The following is a 20,853-nucleotide window of genomic DNA, read 5'->3' as shown; positions in this document are numbered from 1 at the left end:
AGAGGGTCAGCCCCTAACCTATAACCATAATGCTGGTTCCCTCTCCCCAGATGCAGCACCCTGCACTTGTCCTTGTTGAACCGCATCCTGTTCAGGTCCGCCCACTTCTCCAACCTATCCAGGTCTGCCTGGATGCGGTCCCTGCCTGCCAGTGTAGTCACTTTACCCCACAGCTTGGTGTCATCAGTGAACTTGAACAGGGTGCTCTCCACCCCCTCGTCCACATCGCTAATGAAGATGTTGAACAGCACCGGCCCAAGGACTGAGCCCTGGGGGACTCCGCTGCCCACACCCTTCCAAGTCGACATCGACCCGTCCACCACCACCCTCTGGGTGCGCCCCTGGAGCCAGTTTACCACCAATGTGACTGTGCATTCATCAATGCCACAGTCCCTCAGCTTGCCCACCAGAATTGGGTGGGACAGTGTGTTGAAGGCCTTCTGGAAGTCCAAGAAGACGACATCGACTTCCTCCTTCACATCTAAGCTTTTTGTTACCTGGTCATAGAAAGAGACCAGGTTAGTCAGGCAGGATTGACCTGGCACAAACCCATGTTGGTTACCCCTCAACATCACTTCCCCTGCAGGGCTCTCACAAATGTGGCCCTTGATAATTTTTTCAAAGACCTTCCCCAGGATAGAAGTGAGGCTGACTGGCCTGTAGTTACTAGGCTCTTCCTTCCTCCCCTTCTTGAAAATAGGGACCACATTGGCCCTTTTCCAGTCCTCAGGGACTTGGCCCGAGTATCAGGAGTCCTCAAACAGCCGTGCTAATGGCTCCACCATGACACCAGCCAATTCCCTCAGCACCCACGGATGAAGGTCATACGGGCCCGCCGACTTGGATACATCTAAGCCCTCCAGGTAATCCTTAACTAGGTCTGAACTAACAGTCGGGGGACTCGCATCCTTCCTGGGCTTCTCTCCGCTATCATCTGAGAGCACCCCATTGTCAGCAGACAGGAACACAGAGGCAATGCACTTGTTAAAGAGCTCTGCCTTCTCTCTTGCATCCATCACCAACTGCCCTGCCCTGCCCTGCCCTGCCCCACAGGGGTCCAATGTTACCCCGAGATGTCTTCTTGCTACCTATATACTTGAAGAAGGACTTTTTATGATCCTTAATCCCAGAAGCTCCAGTGCTGCTTTAGACTTCCTTACAAATCCCTACAAGCTCGGGTCAGGGAGGTATACTCCTCCTTTGTCCCTGCCCCCTGTTTCCAATGCCAATATGCTTTTTTCTTTGCCCTCAGGCCAGCCTGGATATCCACACTCAGCCATGAAGGTTTCTTGGACCCTTTTCCCGCCTTCCTGCGCAGAGGAATTGCGTCCTGCTGCACCCCAAGGATATTCTCCTTGAGGAAGGACCACCTTTCCTGGACCCCCATACTAGCTACCCCCTGGGCTCTGAGTGCCTCCCTGACTACTGCCCTGAGCACATCGAAGTTGGCTTTCCTAAAGTCAAGCATTTGCACTGTGCTAGTTACCTCCCTACCTTTCTCTGAATAGCAAACTGGATCATTTCATGATCACTGTCCCCTAGCCTCCCTTGTACTAGCACATCCCCCTCCAGGTCATCCCCAGAGGCTAACACCAGATCCAGTATGACGTTTTCCCTAGTGGGGACAAGTACCTCCTGCATGAGGTATAGGTCCTGTACGCACATCAGGAACCTCCGTGAGTGGCTAGACCTGGCTGGCTGCTCCTCCCAGTTGATGTCAGGGTAATTCATATCCCCCATGACCACATCCTTTGCATGCACAGCCTCCCCCAGCTGCCTGGAGAATTCCCGATCCAGCTCTTCTTCCTGATGTAGTGGTCTGTAGTAAACCCCTACCACCAGATCCCTCTCCCCCCACCCTCCTTGAAGTTTGACCCACAGGGTCTCAGTTAAGCCTTCCTCTGGTCCCATTTGGAAGGTAGAACTGGTATACTGTTCCCTAACATACAGCACAACCCCCACCTTTTTTCCCCTTCCTATCTCTTCTAAACAACCAACCTATAGCCCTCTATGTCTACTGCCCAGTCAAATGTTTCATCCCACCATGTCTCCACTAGGCCAACCAGGTCGATTTTAATACTTGCAAGCAGGAGAGCAAGCTCCTCCTGCTTGCTCCCCATGCTTCTTGCATTAGTGAAGAGACACCTTAATCCCCCCATGGGAGCCCTGGGCACTCCCTCTACCTGAGAGACAACTGGCCCCTTGGTATTTACCTGAGCTCTTACCTGGGCAGGTCCTACACCTGGTTGAGTTTTTTCCCTCTCCTGTGGATCCCCATCCCCCAATGAACTTAGTTTAAAGCCCGCCGGAGGAGGTCAACTAATCTGTAAGAAAACAAACTCTTACCTTTGGGGGAGAGATGGAGAGCATCACACCCTAGGATGCTCTCTGATCTGAAGTGTGAGTCATGGTCCAGGAAGCTGTGTTCCCACGGAAGGCTTACTGCACAGTATTTTACTGCGTAGTAAGCCTAATGTGAATTAATAGCATGTGTAGAATTAATAGCAGTAGAAACCAATATAATATATCATAATATGGTATTCAGTTATGGATATCATTTTCAAGTGCCTGACATAGATTTCCCATGTGCAGTCTGAAAACATCTATAGCAACTATTGTGCAGAAAACTGATATTCATTTGAAAGTTTTAATGACCAAAATTAATCATTTAAAACAAATTTAAAAAAAACCCCTCAAGTATGATTCTTATGTGTTTATGACTGGCTCTTAAAAATTAATTACAGATCAATCTCATATATCTGTGTATCTCTGCATTATATACTCTCAGTCTTAATTTATCAACTGTACCATACATATATGTAACACATTCAAAATGGCAAGGATTGAAGTTTGAAGTCTGAAATTGTGGATAAATTTAATTGCTTTGATTTGTATTGAAGCAAGGATTATGCATATTTGTCCTTAGGACATATGTGTCCTGTAGTTTACAGATTCAGAATATGGGCTGAACTCAAGTAATAGTAAAAAATGATAAATACGCACATACAGAGAGTATTCAGCATATGTGTATACACATGTGCATATGTGCATATGAACGCAGAAAGAGAGAGAGGGAGATTCTCTTTTTACTTTTCTTTTGTTTGCCTTTTCCCACCTCGGCAACATTACATATGAATGCCACTGCCTCTCAGCTGCACTTCTGAGAAAATATATGCTTAACCAGGAGTGAAGTTAAAGGTTCAACTTTAAGCAATTTTCTAGTCCTCTTTAGACTTTAGAGACCATTTAGCTTGCTAGGATTTGTTTTTCCAAGTTATGTGTTATTCCTAGTCCTCTCCTGCCTTGGGGTGGATATTGAGATCTATAAAAACCACAACCCAACCTACCATGATTACTGATTTGGACTGACCAATACATGCTTCTTCCTGAAAATGGCAGAGGGCACTGTCTGAGGGCCACTGAGAGTGAGCTATCAGCCACTGTGCCACCTACCTGTAGCTGACCTGTCTTCTCTGCTGAGCTACCTGGACAGCCACCTAAAACAACAGGTAACAATTCTAAGAGTGGTAAGCTTTAGAAAACCGGCATAAGAAAGATGAACAAATAAATATGTGGCCAGGTCTTCCCTAATATGCTCAAAAGCAACAGCTGCAACAGCTTCTGAGAGAGGAGAGGATGCAACAGTAGTGACCAGAGTAAGGGGACTGACCTCCCTTCCAACGGTAACACCCCTCATGAAGCGGGGGAAAGACAGCAGGGAATAGAGGGGCAGACCTCTTTACCTCAACAGGATCAGGGGCCCAAATTAATGAGAGAAGAGGAGGCATATGAGACACAGGAAAAATGGAGAGTCTTGAAGTCAGAGGCAGGAAAGAGCTCAAAACATTGAGAGAGGAGGAGCTACAATGAACTGCAGCCAAAAAGCAAGGGGAATTAAGTGTACAGGGAGCAGAGAGAGTAAAAAGAGAAGAGCATGAAGACATGGAGGATATAACAAGAGAGAAAAAGGAGGTAGACAAGCCGAGGCAAATATTCAAGAGAATGTGAAAGAGGAAAGGTAATGCTTCTCCTCAAAGAGAAAAAGAAAGAGAGGGGAAGAAATAATAAAAAGCTGAGAAAACAACAGGCAAAGGTGAGAGGAGTGTAGGAGAATAAAAGCCTGCAGATGGATATGATGTGCTAGAGACAGAAGCACCAAAGACACAGAATGAAGAAAAGCTATTACTGGCTGACCCACAGGCATGACAGAGACTGCAGGAGAGAAGGAACCAAGAAAGCGTGCTTCAGTGCTTGGTTCTGTCTGACTACAAATCAGATGTGGTGACTGCTGGCAATCTGCATGCCAGACTGCTGACTTCTTTTGTTGCTTCTTTTTATTTTGGGAGGTGGGGGTCGAAGGGTGGGAATATTCTTTAATTTCTATCTGATGCTTTTTCAGACAGAGGCAGACAACGATCTTTGGGCAAATCAGATATATTTTATTTTTCCAACTATTTCAGTTGGTCTAATTCTTCTTAGCAGGATTTTGGGTATAAATATCTTTCATCAGGCTGAAGAAGCATCTGCAGTTGGTGTGTGCTCTTCCTGACACAGGGTATTTATACCCAAAAGTTTGCAAAGAAGGATTATTCCAACTATTTGAGTTGATCTAATAAAAGATATCAGATTCACCCAAAGAACCTTGTCTGCCGACATCCGTAGACCAACACGGCTACAACCTATACCCCTGTTTTCAGACAGAGTGCTTTTTTCAGGTAGGGCACTGACAGTTCATATTTCTTCACTGTCTTGGTCATTTTTGTCTAATATCTCCTATTTCTAATCCAGTCCATAGCACATTAGCTAGACTTGTAGAGTCTTTGGAGCAGGGAGTGCGTTCTGTTTATATGTACATGCAAAATCTAGCACAAAGGGTTGCTGACTCTACAGGCAGCCCCCCTTTAACGTGGTTTCGATTAGCGCTATTTTGCGCTATTTTAAAATTAATACCTGGTTTCACTGAGCGCTTGGCAAGTTTCGCTGTAGCACTCAGTGGAATCAGCAAGTTTTGGTGGGAAGGCAGGGAGAAGCAGCAGTGGCAGTGGCAGCGCCAGCAGCAAGTGCGGTGAGCGGCAGCTAGTAGGGGACAGACATGAGTGTGGTGGGGGTGGGGAGAAGCCATGCATGGCTGCTAAATACAGACTGGTTGGGTGGTGGAGCATCCCATGGGAGAGGTGGGTGGTTTTGCAGCTGGCCAGGATTGGGGTAGGGTTTACAGCCAGCCAGGCACGTAGCAGGGATGCTGCAAACCCCCCTGCTCCTGGCCAGCTGCAAACATCCACCCCGCTCATGTGGGATGCTCCACATGCTGAGTTCATCAGCTGAAGCAGTGGTGGCAGCAAGGAGTGCCAGGCCCAGGGCCAGGGCTGACAGGCGCCCATGCTCAGAGTGGGGCAGCGGGAGTGCCAGTGCCCAGGCTAACATGTGGGACAGGCGGGTAGAGGCAGTGGTGGTGAGAAGTGGGGAGGGACAGGCATCAGCGCAGAGCCTGTGTTGATGCCCAAGGGCAGGGCCAGCAGGGCTCCCCACCCTGCTGCCTTTCCCCTGGGAGCTCCACGCTGGCCTTGCACACTCCCTGCCTGCCTAGAAGCAGCAGGGGACACAACCACATGCTGCTGCTGCCACTGACCCCACTGCTGCCAGTCAGGAAGGGGTGCCTTGCAATGGTGGCATGGCTGGTGCAGGGCTCCCAGGGGGAGGGCAGCAGGGCAGGGACCCTGAAGGTCGCAGCAGGCAGCCTGCATCTGCCCCTGCCCCATGTACAAATCTGGGGGTGGGGCACGTGCCTTCCCCATGCCACCCCCAGAAGTGCACAAAGCAGCAGGGAGCTGGGCCCCCCAACAACCCCTGGATGAGCCACCCATGGCTCTGACCTGCTCCATGCCCCAGTCCCAGGCCCCATGCACTGCCTTGGCTGAGCAGCACCCCCTGCTCCTGTCCCACTTACTCCCTCACCATGGGGGCCTCAATCTGCCTGCCCCCACCTCCCCTATGTCCCTTCCCACCACATAGATTTACCTGCAGGGAGCTGCTCTCCGCACTACCTGGCTGTATTCCTGGCCACATGCAAGTGTGCAGGCACACATATGCATGTGCCTCCTGTGTCCCCCTTTTGGAAGCCCCAAGCAGCTCCTTGCAGGCTGGAATACTGCCAGCCTGCAAGGGGAAACCTACCATTTTCTGCAGTTTTCCACTGTGAATGTAAAGCCTGGACCCCTGCATGAATGCTGTCCCAGAATCATGCAGTCCAGGAGTAGGACTTGATGTTCCCATTCTGAGACTCTCACCCAATAAGGGATGGGTGGTCACCTCAGGGTTATGGTTGATCACAGGATGAACATGAGCCACCAATGCAACACTGTAGTCAACAGGAATGCATTAGCTTATGTGCTGTAAACAGGACTAAGGAAGTGATACTTCCTCTCTACTCGGCACTGGTGAGACCCCAGCTGGAACTCTGCTTCGAGTTCTGGGTGCTGCGCTTCATAAAAGATGTGGAGAATCTTGAAAGGGTCCAGAGAGGGGCCACAAGAATGATTAGGGCCTTGAAGATAAACCTTGTAAGGAAAGACTAAGGGATCTGGGACTGTTCAGCCTTGGGAAAAGAAGACTGAGGTGGGACTTGGTGACTGTCTATAAGTATGTAAGAGGTGAATATCAGGAGCTGGGAGAAAAACTTTTACTAGGGTGCCCCAGGGGAGGACAAGGAGTAAGGGCCATAAACTGTTAGAGGATGGTTTCAGGTTGGATATAAGGATGAACTGTTTTACGGTAAGAGAGACCAGAGTCGGGAATAGATTTCCCAAGGAGGTGGTACAGTCCACAAGCTTGGAAGTCTTCAAGAGGAGACTGGATAGACACCTTGCTGGGATCATTTGATCTCACCAGTATTCCTGCCCAGACCAAGGGGATTGGACTCAAGTATCTTTTGAGGTCCCTTCCAGGCCTTAATTTCTATGATTTTATTTAATTTTTACTAAATTCAAATCCCAATGTGTATGATAGTTCAACTAGTAAAACCACAGTTTAATCTCAGCTAAATGAAGCATTTGGCGTTTCTTAAATGCTTCCTTTACATTCCTTTTTCCTTGAAGTTTTTAATATATACAGGTCACAAGTGAAGGAAAAAAATCCCCCTTCCTAAGATGAAACCTCCAGGTAGAGGCAAGAGAAGCAGGAAAAGTCTCTGAGGTTCTCCTAACAGAGTGTCCTGAAACAACACCTTCAAAGGGGAAGAGTTTGCGAAGAGATGCCAAACATCTGTGGGAAAGGAGCACTGTAAGCATGAAGACAAGAATCTTTCCTACAAGTTGTCCTTTCATGCTGTGGTATGGCTGTTACCCATTGCTAGATCCCCTTGCATGTCCAGAGTCTATAATTCATCCACTCTTGCCCTTCCTTTTCATGCAGTCTAGGTAGGGTAAAATCACTCCTATCTTGCACAAAACAGCTGCAATACTAGTAATAAAATCTATGGCAATAACAGCAAGCAGCAAGGAAGTAGGACACTGGCTCAACTGGTGTAGACTTTAAAGGAGAAAAGATGTGAAAAAAGGGAAAGTGAAAGAAAAATTACTAAGCATCTCAATACCATATCCCACTCTCCATTATACTTTTATGATAATGGAATAATGAAGTTACTGCAGGTTTAGGCAAGTATAAATGAGACAAGATTCTAGGCCACTGTGCTTAACGTATTAAATAAGGAATTTTTGTTCACCCACAGTTCCATGTACTCAGGGCCTAGTTCATTCTCACACCCAAGTCAAATGGTGTTGGTCCTCATTCAGGGTAATTATTTGCACAGAACATGTTCAAATACATAATTGCACCATGCAGGTCAAGAAAAATTATGTACCATAACTGTAACCATTTCTAAAGAATATCTGTGTGTACAATATCAGTGTTTTAAAATTACAAAGCCTAGTGAATTCTGTAGGATAAGTTTGAATACAGATTTGCTAATTTATGAAGCTGATTGCAAAAATATACTTTATAACCGAGGGGTCCAATTCTATCCTCTCTCCTTGGACAAAACCCAGAAAAATTCCGGAAGGAAAATTTTCTATTGAAATTCAGCAAGAGGTTTGCTTTGAGAGAATGGGCAAAACTGTGAAGAGAAGGTGGAGAGAAATGATCTCACAAGGTGAAACGATCTATGTATTTGGCAGAGAAGTAAAATGGAGTTAACCAGTACAGTGGTCATGAATGTATGGCATAGATTAGTTAGGAAGGTATTTTTAAGAAATCTTATTATATTTAAGCCAAAAATCATTATTCTGAATGCATATTTTACCCCAACTGTCAAGTTGTGATTGGCTTCATACATTTTCTGTAGATGGATCTTTTATAAAATTTTACACATTGCAAGTAATTTATCTTTTAATATACAAAATGTTACTAAAAACTGCTTCTGCAGTGCCACAAGGGCCTGGGCTTGCAAAATGTTGTATACTTTCAGTGTCTGATGATGTAATTAAGCACAGGCAGAGCTGTGTATCTCCTAACCAGCACTCAGTATCTACATGTTCAAGGCATCAGTGAACTTTTCACTTTACAGAACCACAAGAAGATAAGACCTGAATATTCACAACCTAAATGAAAGAAATTACAGATAAAGGAGCTGGGAAGAAGGTAAGGATGCAGAAGTAAAGAAATGTGATTCTGTCTAGGTCTACAAATGATTGTACTCGATCTACTGAGGTCCCTTCCAACCCTAACAACTATGAATCTCTGAAAATATGACACCCATCATCAGGATACATAAGCATATGGCTGCTGGGTTCAAATCTTGGTCCAAATCTGGGTTCATCACACTCGGCCCAAACCTTGTCCTGGTACAGGCTAACTTCTTCCAGGACCAGGGTCTAACCCTTCCAGCTTCTCACTATCTTATCTTGGGAACAAATACAGCCTTCCTTTTTTTTTCTCCTCAGGGTATGATCACAGTCCTCAACATAGATCATCCTATTCTGAATTTCTGGCCCAGAGGCTCTTTCTCCTGTGACCAGGACAGACTCTTCCCCACTCTAGGTCTTCCCCATAGCAGTCTATTACTGCCTAGTAGGTAAAGCTCAGCCTCGTTTGTGGAGGAGTTCTATTTCTCCAAACCCTTCATCCTTTTCTGTCTGTGCACTGTTGCTCATCCTTTGCAGGAGTGGGAACTGGGATTTGCATTTAGTTCTTCTGGAGTAAACCCAGTCTCAGTAGCTGTGCCCTGCTGGCTCAGATACTTTGCCTCCAGAACAGGATGCAGTACTCCAACTGTGGCCTGACCAGTATCACATGGAGGGGGAGGATCAGCTCCTTGGACCTGCTCGTGATGCATCATGATGACTGTGGCGAAATGCCGGGCTAGCGGCTCCGGCACCGCTTAGGGGAGCCGCGGGCTTTGCGGAGTTGTGCGAGCGCGCGGCTTGTGGGGCGGAATTGAGGTAGCTCTTAGCCGCCCTCGAGGTTCGCCGAGTTGGCACAAGTAGACGACTTAGAGTAAGTAGTTAGTGTCTCTTAATCTATAGGGTGTCCGTTGGTTCACGAGGTTCCAGAGCCAGCCCTTGCGTTCCAACAGTGGAGCTAGTCCAAAGCTAGGTGCGGCTGCCGACTCCTTAAGTCCCAGAACTGGTCAACGGCTCATTGATATGGAATGTTAGTCATAAAAGTTATTACGGAGTAGATATAGAGTAAAATAAAAAGATTCATTCACTCACCTGGCCTCACCCTCTTACAAGTAAGAGGGGAGGCCGGTTGGAACGAAGTTGCAGTAAATACAAGTATAGCGAGCGTAGATATGCTGTCTAAGCTACGATGAGAGGCAGTCGAGAAGCGGAGTCTCCGATGTTTCTTCAGTTACAGTATGCCGGATACTAAAGGGGTCTGTTGGTTCACGGGGTTCCAGAGCCAGCAGCTGCCGGCTCCGTAGTCCCAGAACTGGTCAACAGCTCATGAATGGGATATTCTATAGGGTGTCCGTTGGTTCACGAGGTTCCAGAGCCAGCCCTTGCGTTCCAACAGTGGAACAAGTCCAAAGCTAGGTGCGGCTGCCGGCTCCTTAAGTCCCAGAACTGGTCAACGGCTCATAATTGGGAAACACAAAGCAATACTGTAACACAGTGAATCGTTGTCAGTTGTCGGATTTCTGAGGCCTTTATCTTCGCTGGGATACGCCCAGGCGGGGAGGCTGAGAACCGGTCTGCGGGGTGATCAGGCCCACAGAGTTTTCCAGTTGTCGTCTCTGCTGTTTCCTGCTTTTTGCCTCTTTTATAAATGTTTGTTGGACTGCCTCTATGACACTAACTATAGTATACAGATAGGATAATTTTCTTTTACATAATTATTGCTAGGCAGATTTTCTACATAAGTTTCATTTCTGCAAAAATGACACTTTTAGATAAGAAATGAAATTTACAGAATGCGCATGTGTAGCTTAATGCCAGTGGAGAGAAGTACAAAGCGTTCATTTTGATTAACAGTCTACTTCAAGGTTACATAAATGTGAGAGTGCCGCGCGGCAGTTACACAAAAAAAAGAGAAAATAATATAAAGTCTTTGCTAAAAACTATAAGACAGTTACATGCCCCCGTGCCGTGGGGCAGTGAAACATTTATGTAGTGGTCTCATTTAAAAATGGGTTGATGGTGAATAGTTCTTCTTCGTTAGGTTCATTAGAAAGTTTGGTATAGACAAAGGCACTTACAGAGTTTATACGATTTTGGATATACTTCATAACACAAGAACAAATACAAAAGAAAATGATAACAGGTACAAATACTAAGAGGAGTGCTGAAAGTAGGTTAGATAGCCAAGATGAAATATTAAAACCTAGTGCATTAAAGACTTGAGAAAGTAGACTGTTGCCAACGCCAGCGATGCCGTTGACACGGGTAGCTATTTTGCGAATACTATTAACCTGTTGGTTAAGTGGAATGGAAACATTTGGAATTGTAATGCAACATAGCTCATTAGATAGGTGTAATAACTAGGAACAGGTAAACAGAGTGTGTTACTAATGATAGACATAGCATGGTGGGCATTAGCTTGTAGCTATAGTTCATTTACGGGAATCTTTAGGCGTGACAGATGGTGTTGTATAGTGGTTATGACAGTGATGCGCAGGGGTAGTGTTAACGGAACGATGAATAGGCTCGCCGACGTATCGCGTTAGCAGGGAATACAGCCACTTCTTCGGAGGAGTGGTTTCTACGGAGTCAAGGCGCGTATACAAGATGGGTGACGAAGGTTTCCCGAACGGCTGTCCCATACGATACACTTGCCTGTAGAGAAAATAAACTGATTAAGGCAGGGTATAAAAGCTATATACAGAATAATAGCTAGTCTTTTATCTCGGAACGACGACTCAGCCAATTATGATGGGCTAATAATGTCTTATTGGGCGTGTCAGTTTTAACGTGATAAGTGTTTGGGTAAGTTCCTGCAGATTGTATTGTTCCTTGGTATAGAAGCTGTTTCTTTTCGTTAGGCCCCGGTATGGCTACCCAGACAAGTTCCTCCGGCTGGAATCGAGGCTCCCACGGTTCTGGTGTTTCTTGCTTTCTGTCAGTCCATAACGACTTGTCTTCATTTAGTTGGATCAGAATTTGTGGTAGGCGGCTCGTCCAATTTGAATATGTGCCGTTTCCTGTTAGACGGAGTTTTTCTTTGAGGATGCCTATGAAACGTTCAACGACGCCATTTGACTGTGGGTGGTATGGTATGTGAGTGTGCCAGACGATGTTATAGGTGTTGCAAAAAACTGCTAGGGCCTTTGACGTAAAGGGTGGTCCCCCATCAGATTGGATCTCATTTGGCACTTGCCAGAGGCTCATGGCCTGAAGTAGTGCAGAACAGACGGTTTTAGCGGTGGTCTTCGTAAGCGGGATGCATTGCAATTGTCTGGTGCCTAGATCGACTAGGACTAATGCCTTAGCCTGACGTTTGACTCCAGGGAGTGGTCCCATGAGATCAACTTGCCACGTCTTTCCTGGGGAAAAGTACTTTGGGTCATATGCTTGTTTGGCCGATGCGGTAGGCATAGTCTTGACTTTATTACATATATAGCAGGTTTGACTTCGTGCCTTCCAATCTTTAAGTGTGATGGTAAATGGTGGCGTTTCAGCAGTTACTCGCTTCCATTTGAGATGAGCTTTGTTGGGGCTGATATGGCCCCAGAACTCATGTAGCCATTGCACTAAGTGTTGATTATTGACATCTGTCTTAGTGAGGATGGCTGCTGCAACTTGTTGTGGTCTATTTGCTGTTTTCTTGATGGCCTCTGCACGCTTCTCTGCATCTTGTAACACGGTGTCGATGTGGGCGTGGACTGGGTTAGTGTCTGGTCGGTGTGAGCGGGTGTGTTGTAACAGAGGTATTGTTTTAAATTGAGGCAATATGGCAAAGATATCATTCCACAAGAGTTGGTTTTCTGTGGCTTGTGCTTGTCCAGTTAATATTTTGTAGATATATTGGGAGTCAACAGCTATTACAGGGACAGGTTCACGGACATTATGAGCATCTAGGCAGTGTTGGAGGGCTCCTTTGAATGCGAGGAGTTCTTCCAGTTGTGCGTTTGGAGGTGGGGCTGCAGGTTCTACTTCAATGTATTGGCATGGGCTACAGAAGAATCCATGTGCTCCACCATGGGCTGTACTTCCATCTGACGCTATCCAGGCAGGCAGGATGGTGCCATACATTAGTAGGAGGTTTTGGTGAGGGAGGGAAGGTGTTGAACTTGCTGGCGCATCTTTCGTCTTCCAGTGGTGGAAGTGAAAATGGAAGACTTGTACTAATTCTTGCCAGGTGGTACTTAAGCCATGAAAAGTTAGGTCTGGTCGGTCGGGAATTAGGAGTGGAAGTAGTGTGACGCCTGATCTGATGAGGGTTCCGGTGGTTATAGAGATGCTGGGATAGGCAACTGTAGCGAGCTGAGATGCTAGTAAGAGGGTTCCTGTGACTCCATACCGAAGTTGGGACGGTTGCATGGCTTTATAAGTTGAAAATACTAGCTTGTTATCGTTGGTAGTGCCGGTTGCCCAAAGTATTTGACTTGTATGTCCGAGGGCGACAGTTATAGACTCATTGGGGCTGACGCTGTGGAGAACTGTAGTTGAGGTGGCTTCTAAGAGTTCTTGTAACTTATCATAGTCGTGAGTGGGGTCACATATGCTTCAAGTATCAGTTTTAACGCGTAGTTGCTGATGTAGACATGCGATGACTTCTAGTTGACTTGTTGGTACATGCGCTCTGTGCCAGTTCAGCTGGCCTAGAAATTGTTGAATTTCTTTTTTCGTTGGGGTAGTACCTTTGATCCAGGGGATGGTTGGAGTTGTATGCGTTGTTGCTTTGCGAGTGTTATGATCAAATACTTCGCCAAGGAAGGAAATGTGTGGCTTTGCGGTGAGTTGAGATTTTTGCATGTTTACAGTCCATTGATGGGCTTGTAAATGATGTATTAACTTTGCTGTAGTCTGGGTTACTACTTCTGGAGTTCTGCCCATGATAGCAATGTCGTCAACGTAACTCCAGATGCGAACATCCTCAGACGTAGAGAAGGCTTCAAGGGTAGTGTTGATGGCTGCTGTGGCCACTGCTGGAGAATTGCAGTACCCTTGGGGACAGACGTTCCATTTAAACATTTGTCCATTTACACACATGTTAAGTATCCCGACGTCATCGATAATAGGGATAGAGAAGAACATGTTTTTGAGGTCTAAGGTACTTCCAAACCAGGGGGTTGCCTGGTAGGCTATCATTTCACTTAAAGTCTGTGGTAGCGTCTTAAGGCTGGGCTGCGATAGAGGTTCTACTTGCTTGTTGGCACGACGATAGTCAACTACGAGTCGAGCTTCGTTAGGGCTTCCGGGTTTTGCAATGCCCCATGCAGGTGATAGAAACTTAGCATGTGAAATTTTGGAAATACGGCCTGCTTCTTGTAGTTCATTGAGAAGCTTCTGGAGTGACTCCCGAAGATGTGACTTTGTAGGGATGGGCGTGTAGCGCCACGACAGGTGATTGATGACTTTCGGCGTATGGGGTGCGATGCTCGATGTTTTACAGGGTTCAACTGGAAATGCTTGTAAAAGTGTAGGCTTGAGATTAAATTTGAGGATCTCTGAGACACCGAGTAGGTTGACATCTCCTATCGCTGCTACGAACGACTTTCCTGTTGGGTGCTGTACACAACGGCCTAACGTGACACTGGCGACGGAGTTCAGGCCTTGTACGTGGATTCTTTTTTTAAGTGGGGTGTGGGGGGTAGATGGTTGGATGACTGAAATTTGTGCTCCGGTGTCTAGGAGGAACTTAATTGCTATTGCCATCTTGAGGCCTAGAGGGCCTTTATCGGATGAGTTGCTTTTGATGTAAATAGTTGCATAGGGGCGTTGATCATGCAGTTGTTGAGGTTCGCCACCGAGGTTAACTGCCTCGGCGGCTTCTACTCATTTTTTGGCTTTGACTGGCGGTTAGGATCCCATCCTAGTTTGATGGCGAGGGTTAGTTGCTCTCCCTCTGATAACTTTCGGAGAGTCGCTTTATCTAGCCCGGATCGCCCCAATAGGAAGCCGAATCTTGCTCGCTCTAATGGCGTTCGAGTAGGTGGTCCTTGGGCTGGTGGTTGTTGTGGCAAATTATGAGCGGAGGGATGACTTGGCTGTTGAATCGAGGGCTGTGTCCATACTGGTTGAGTTGTAAGGGCTGCTGGGGGAAATGGAGAAGACGACTGAGATACAACTCCGGTGGGTGAAAAAGACTGCGGTTCTGCGAGTAGAGCAAATCGTTTTAATGTTTGACTGGCAGGGGAGTCTAGTTGGCGTTGTAAATGAAGAACAGTACTGCTAGGCTTGCCAACAGCAGTAATCATTACTAGGCGGGCTGCTTCCCCAAACCCGGCTCCATAAACTTGGTATGCTTCTTCTACTCCCTCTAGGGTAATTGGGACTTTACTAGGATCTGGTAGGTACTTATGTGGCCACTTGTCTATAGTGGTCCTGAAATCTGCGCTGCCAATTTGGTTTTCTCTAGGATCCCATCGCAGGAAAGAGCAGCCTATCATGGCATAAATAAGTGACAAAGCTCTTGGTTGTTCAACTAGAGTAGAGAGTCCGTCATGGATTCTATGGGGACAGTTGAGAAGTGCCCCGACAGCTAGGGCAGCCGGTGATAACACTGGTAAGTCTTCTACATCTAGAATTTCGGTATTCACGCAGATTTCTCCACTCCACTGGGATTGTTGCATTAAATATCGCGCTTCTGTCTTGTCCAGTGTCTCCATAGCATGTACGACTACGAGACGGCCTAACCAGATGGCGGGGGTTTCATCTGGGCCGATTCGTGTATCCAAATAGAGTTCTCGTAACTCGCTTCGGTCGCGCGTTCTGAAGACGATGGTTGTACGTTCTGTTTTCATGGGGTCGCGAGACTTTCCCTTAGTTTTGTTATTTTCTGTATGCCGTTGGTTGCTCTCACCCTCGTTTTCTTCTTTTATACTTTCTTCTCCTTCTCCCCTTTCGCCCTCCTCTTGCTCCCCTTCGTCTCTAGAAAATGGAAGTGTGTCATCCTCCTCTTCATCTTCTTCAGTAATAACTTTTCGAGTCCGGGTAGTAACAGGCAAGGCAGCTCTTCGAGTAACAGCTGGTAAAGTAGTTTTTCGGGTGGCAACTGGTAAGACGGCTAATGGCGGAGTTGTCGATGGTAATGGTGGATAAATTGACGATATTAGCGTGGTAGTAGTAGCAGAAGGGTTAAGTTCTGTAGTAACGACAGCGGCTAGTGGTGCGGCGGCGGCTGGTGGTGCGACGGCGGCGGCTGGCGGAGTGATGACTGGCGGCGGGACGGCGGCCGGCGGAGCGGCGACTGCGGCTGGCGGGACGGCGGCCGGCGGAGCGGCGACTGCGGCTGGCGGGACGGCGGCCGGCGGAGCGGCGACTGTGGCTGGCGGGACGGCGGCCGGCGGAGCGGCGACTGCGGCTGGCGGGACGGCGGCTGCTGCTGGCGGAACAATAGCAACGACTGGGGGGTAGAGGAGCTTTGCGGCGGTGTTAACTGGAGGGTTAGGCTCTGAATACGGAGGTGGTTCCTTATATTCAGTTAGTGTATATTCTGGAGCAGTTGGAGTAGTTGGGGGAAGGCATGGAAGTAACTTCGCTTCCTTTAAGCACTCAGGGCTCTCTTCTGGGTTGGTCAGCATGCTTGATGCCTTTGCGGCTGCTAGTTCTGTGGCATTGCGGCATGCAGTGTGGAGCTGCGACTCTAAGTCTCCTATAGCTCCTACAGCATTTATGAAGTGTCGCAACAAAACTTCTGTCACTCTACTGGGAATTATTTCTGTTTTGTTAAAGAGTCTTTTCTTGGCTCCCCTCTCGGCTTCTAGTTCGTGGCGGTGGCGGACTAAACTATCATAGGCCTTCCCAGTTTCAGGTATTCGCTGGGGGTTAATTTGGCCGGGGGGGTGCTTTCCTATGACATTATGAAGGAGCCCTAGAATAGAGGCTTGTTCTTCACTGGCCGGTGACGCATCTCCTTTAGAAGGGAGAATACCTGCAAGGGCTCCGTTTCCCCCTGCATTTGTTGGGGAAAATATGACTTTGGGGGCGGCCATTACACACCCCAGAGCAGCAGCAGCTAGTGAGCATGTCCAGATTCTACTTCCTGGTTCGTTCACCCAAATGCGACCAGAGATTTGAGTCTTAGGGTCACTATCGCCTGCCGCATGATAAGCAAGATGATTCCAAAGATCATCAGAGGTTAATGGGGGTGAACGGTGTCCCAGTCGCCAGGGACACATGCAGACTAGCATGGCCTGATCGTCTACTTGGGATCCTGTTCGTGACGCCATGTGGCGAAATGCCGGGCTAGCGGCTCCGGCACCGCTTAGGGGAGCCGCGGGCTTTGCGGAGTTGTGCGAGCGCGCGGCTTGTGGGGCGGAATTGAGGTAGCTCTTAGCCGCCCTCGAGGTTCGCCGAGTTGGCACAAGTAGACGACTTAGAGTAAGTAGTTAGTGTCTCTTAATCTATAGGGTGTCCGTTGGTTCACGAGGTTCCAGAGCCAGCCCTTGCGTTCCAACAGTGGAGCTAGTCCAAAGCTAGGTGCGGCTGCCGACTCCTTAAGTCCCAGAACTGGTCAACGGCTCATTGATATGGAATGTTAGTCATAAAAGTTATTACGGAGTAGATATAGAGTAAAATAAAAAGATTCATTCACTCACCTGGCCTCACCCTCTTACAAGTAAGAGGGGAGGCCGGTTGGAACGAAGTTGCAGTAAATACAAGTATAGCGAGCGTAGATATGCTGTCTAAGCTACGATGAGAGGCAGTCGAGAAGCGGAGTCTCCGATGTTTCTTCAGTTACAGTATGCCGGATACTAAAGGGGTCTGTTGGTTCACGGGGTTCCAGAGCCAGCAGCTGCCGGCTCCGTAGTCCCAGAACTGGTCAACAGCTCATGAATGGGATATTCTATAGGGTGTCCGTTGGTTCACGAGGTTCCAGAGCCAGCCCTTGCGTTCCAACAGTGGAACAAGTCCAAAGCTAGGTGCGGCTGCCGGCTCCTTAAGTCCCAGAACTGGTCAACGGCTCATAATTGGGAAACACAAAGCAATACTGTAACACAGTGAATCGTTGTCAGTTGTCGGATTTCTGAGGCCTTTATCTTCGCTGGGATACGCCCAGGCGGGGAGGCTGAGAACCGGTCTGCGGGGTGATCAGGCCCACAGAGTTTTCCAGTTGTCGTCTCTGCTGTTTCCTGCTTTTTCCCTCTTTTATAAATGTTTGTTGGACTGCCTCTATGACACTAACTATAGTATACAGATAGGATAATTTTCTTTTACATAATTATTGCTAGGCAGATTTTCTACATAAGTTTCATTTCTGCAAAAATGACACTTTTAGATAAGAAATGAAATTTACAGAATGCGCATGTGTAGCTTAATGCCAGTGGAGAGAAGTACAAAGCGTTCATTTTGATTAACAGTCTACTTCAAGGTTACATAAATGTGAGAGTGCCGCGCGGCAGTTACACAAAAAAAAGAGAAAATAATATAAAGTCTTTGCTAAAAACTATAAGACAGTTACAATGACAAGGTGCAGTTAGCCTTCCTGACCACGTCTCCACACTGTCAGCCCATGTTCATTTTGGCATCAGTGATGATTCCAAGATCCTTTTCTGCCTCTGCACTGACGAGAAGGGAGTTCCCCAGCCTGTAGGTATGGTGCTGGTTCTTCCTCCCCAGGTGCAGTACCTTGCACTTGTCAGTGTTGAAACCCAGCCTATTCTCATCCGCCCACCCCTGTAACCTGTCTAGGTCTGATTGCAGCCTATTCCTCCCTTCTAGCGTGTCCACTTCTCTCCACATCTTACTGTCGTCTGTGAATTTGAACAGGGTGCTTTTTACCTCCTCATCCAAGTCGCTGATGAAGATGTTGAACAGTGCGGGCCCAAGGACCAAGCCTTGGGGAATCCCACTGCCCACATCCCTCCAGGCTGAATAAGACCCATCCACCACCACTCTCTGGGTGCGGCCCTCCAGCCAACTAGCCAATACATGAGCCAGTTTAATTAATCAGAACCTGGTTTAAACCTAGAACAGAACAGAAGTTCAGTGCACACAAACCGGTTTCAAAATGGCCAAAACAGGTTTAAAATAAACCTGCTTGAATGTAGTATCAGATTTAATGGACTTAGGTCAAACCAGTGTATGCAACTTCTGTCCCACATCCCTCTTGGTTCAAGTTAAATCAGAGTCCCTCAGCATCCCAGCATACTTTGCAACCCTGGGCTAGGATGTGCTGTCTGCTTGAGCAGAGAAGGGTTGGCCCTACCCCTCTGCTCCCTAGCTGGAGCAGCGACAGCTGGCTGACAAGAGGATAGGAGTGGGAAACCCGGATGGCACAGCCTGGTCTGCCTGGTGGGGACAGAGCAGCCCCTGCCAGACTTTTTCCTGCTGGAGTGGAAGGGGCGGAGAGGTAGGCCAGCAGGCTCAGGGAAAAGGAGAGGAATTAAAACCCCCTGCCTCCCCTCTCCCACCCACACAGGACCCCAGCCCAGGTCTGTCCAGTGGTGGGGGTGTGACCAGAGCCCACCTGGACAGCAGCTTCAGGCAAAGGTAGGGGAGTGAGGGGAATTAAACCCCCCATCTCCCCTCTCTCTCACCAGCCTCAGGATACCAGCCAGGGTCTGCCTGCCTTTCTGGCCTGCTGGCCGCTTGTGCAACAGGGATTGTGGCCAGAGCGAGCTGGTGAAAGGAGGTCAGGGAGGGAAATTAAACTCCCCTGTTTCTCCTCTATCCCACCAGCATGGGGACCCCAGCTGGGGTCTGCCCAGCTTTCTGCCCCACTGGCTGCTTGTGTGGCAGGGACTATGGCCAGGGCCAGCTCTGGCCATGTCCCCCACCGCATGAACAGTCAGCAAGGGAGAAAGTCGGGCAAACCTCAGTTGGGGTCCCCATGCTGATGGGATAGTGGGGAGACAGGGGAGTTTAATCCCCCTCCCTACCCCACCTTTGCCTGAGGCGATGCCCAGGCCGGCTTTAGCAATGCCCCCCACTGTGTGAGCAGCCCATGGGGTGGACTGTGGAAAGCCATGCAGACCCCGGCTGGGGCCCTGTGCCAGTGGGAGAGAGGGGAGATGGGAGGTTTAATCCCCGCCCCCTACCCCCCACTTCGCTGAGGCACTGCCCTAGCCAGTTTTGGCCATGTCCTGCCTCTTGGAGACAAACCTGGCAAGGGCTGCTTCCTCCTTCCCCCTCTGGGCACACCCTGGCTGGGGTCCCTGCAGGCCATGGTTAGGGTTTAACCCCTTCTCAATCATACTCAGCAGCCTATCAGGGCCTGGCCATGTCATGCCCCACCCCACCCAGCTCAGCTTCCTGCCAGCCTTCCCTCCAGCTGCTGCCAAAGGGAAAGGAGGGCTCACTTGAGTGTGCCCCCCCCACTTCTAGTTTGAGCCACTGCAGGCATGTGGCTGCATTTCTAGAATCAAAAGTGAATGTCTATTCACTTGCAAATTGGTTAGCTCTACACAGGTTAGACTAACCTGCAAAGATTGAATCAATTCAGGCTGGGGCTTTTTGAATGTCTGTACTTAGCCTGTAAACTCATTTCAGCACAATAGTTCAATGGGGAAAGCCAGTGGAGGCTTGCAGAATTATCTTTAACTATGAAGATATAGGCTTCCCCAGTCTTAAATTTCAGATTCTGCAGCTTTTCACAGCATAGCTTTAAGGGTTCTGTAGAAACACTCCACCAGCTCATCTGTCTGGGCATGGAAGATGCATCTGAGATCCTCCCGCAGTGTCTGCTGACTCCTTAGAATCTTTTGCAGAGCTTTGGATATGGTTCAGGGTTCCCTGTACACTGAATATACATTTTCAACCCTCACTCCTATTCCTGTTTTAAGTTTTTGCATCCCAGGGAATCATCAGATTCTTCATCCTGTGGCCTCTCCTGTGACTGAGGAGGCATATTCTTCATCCTGATTAACTCTACATAACCTCCCAGGATATCAAACATGCAGACTGAGGATTGCACAGGTTTGATTTTTCAGAAGGTCGCAAAATTGCCATAGCTGGTATGATTTAAATTTAGTGCCCTGGCTTACAGGAATCTCAGAGGGCAAATCTACTGGCTAAGATTGATTGTAATGAATTCTCTGTTTTTGACTGTTGTACTGGTCGCTTGAAGCAGAATAGCTTGGGGAAAACATAGCATAACCTATTAGTACATATACAGACATGCACACACATACATGCACCACTACTACAGTCATCCCAGTCTTTTCAACGGATACTATGACTAGATCCTTGGAGCTATCTTCAACAGACACATCAAGAGTCTACAGAACAGTATGGGTTTTTGGTAAATGCCAGG

This window comes from Crocodylus siamensis, chromosome 2 (genome assembly GCF_052110815.1).
Source record: "Crocodylus siamensis isolate JL-2025a chromosome 2, ASM5211081v1, whole genome shotgun sequence".
In the NCBI taxonomy this organism is placed as follows: Eukaryota; Metazoa; Chordata; order Crocodylia; family Crocodylidae; genus Crocodylus; species Crocodylus siamensis.
This window is presented reverse-complemented; position numbering follows the sequence as displayed.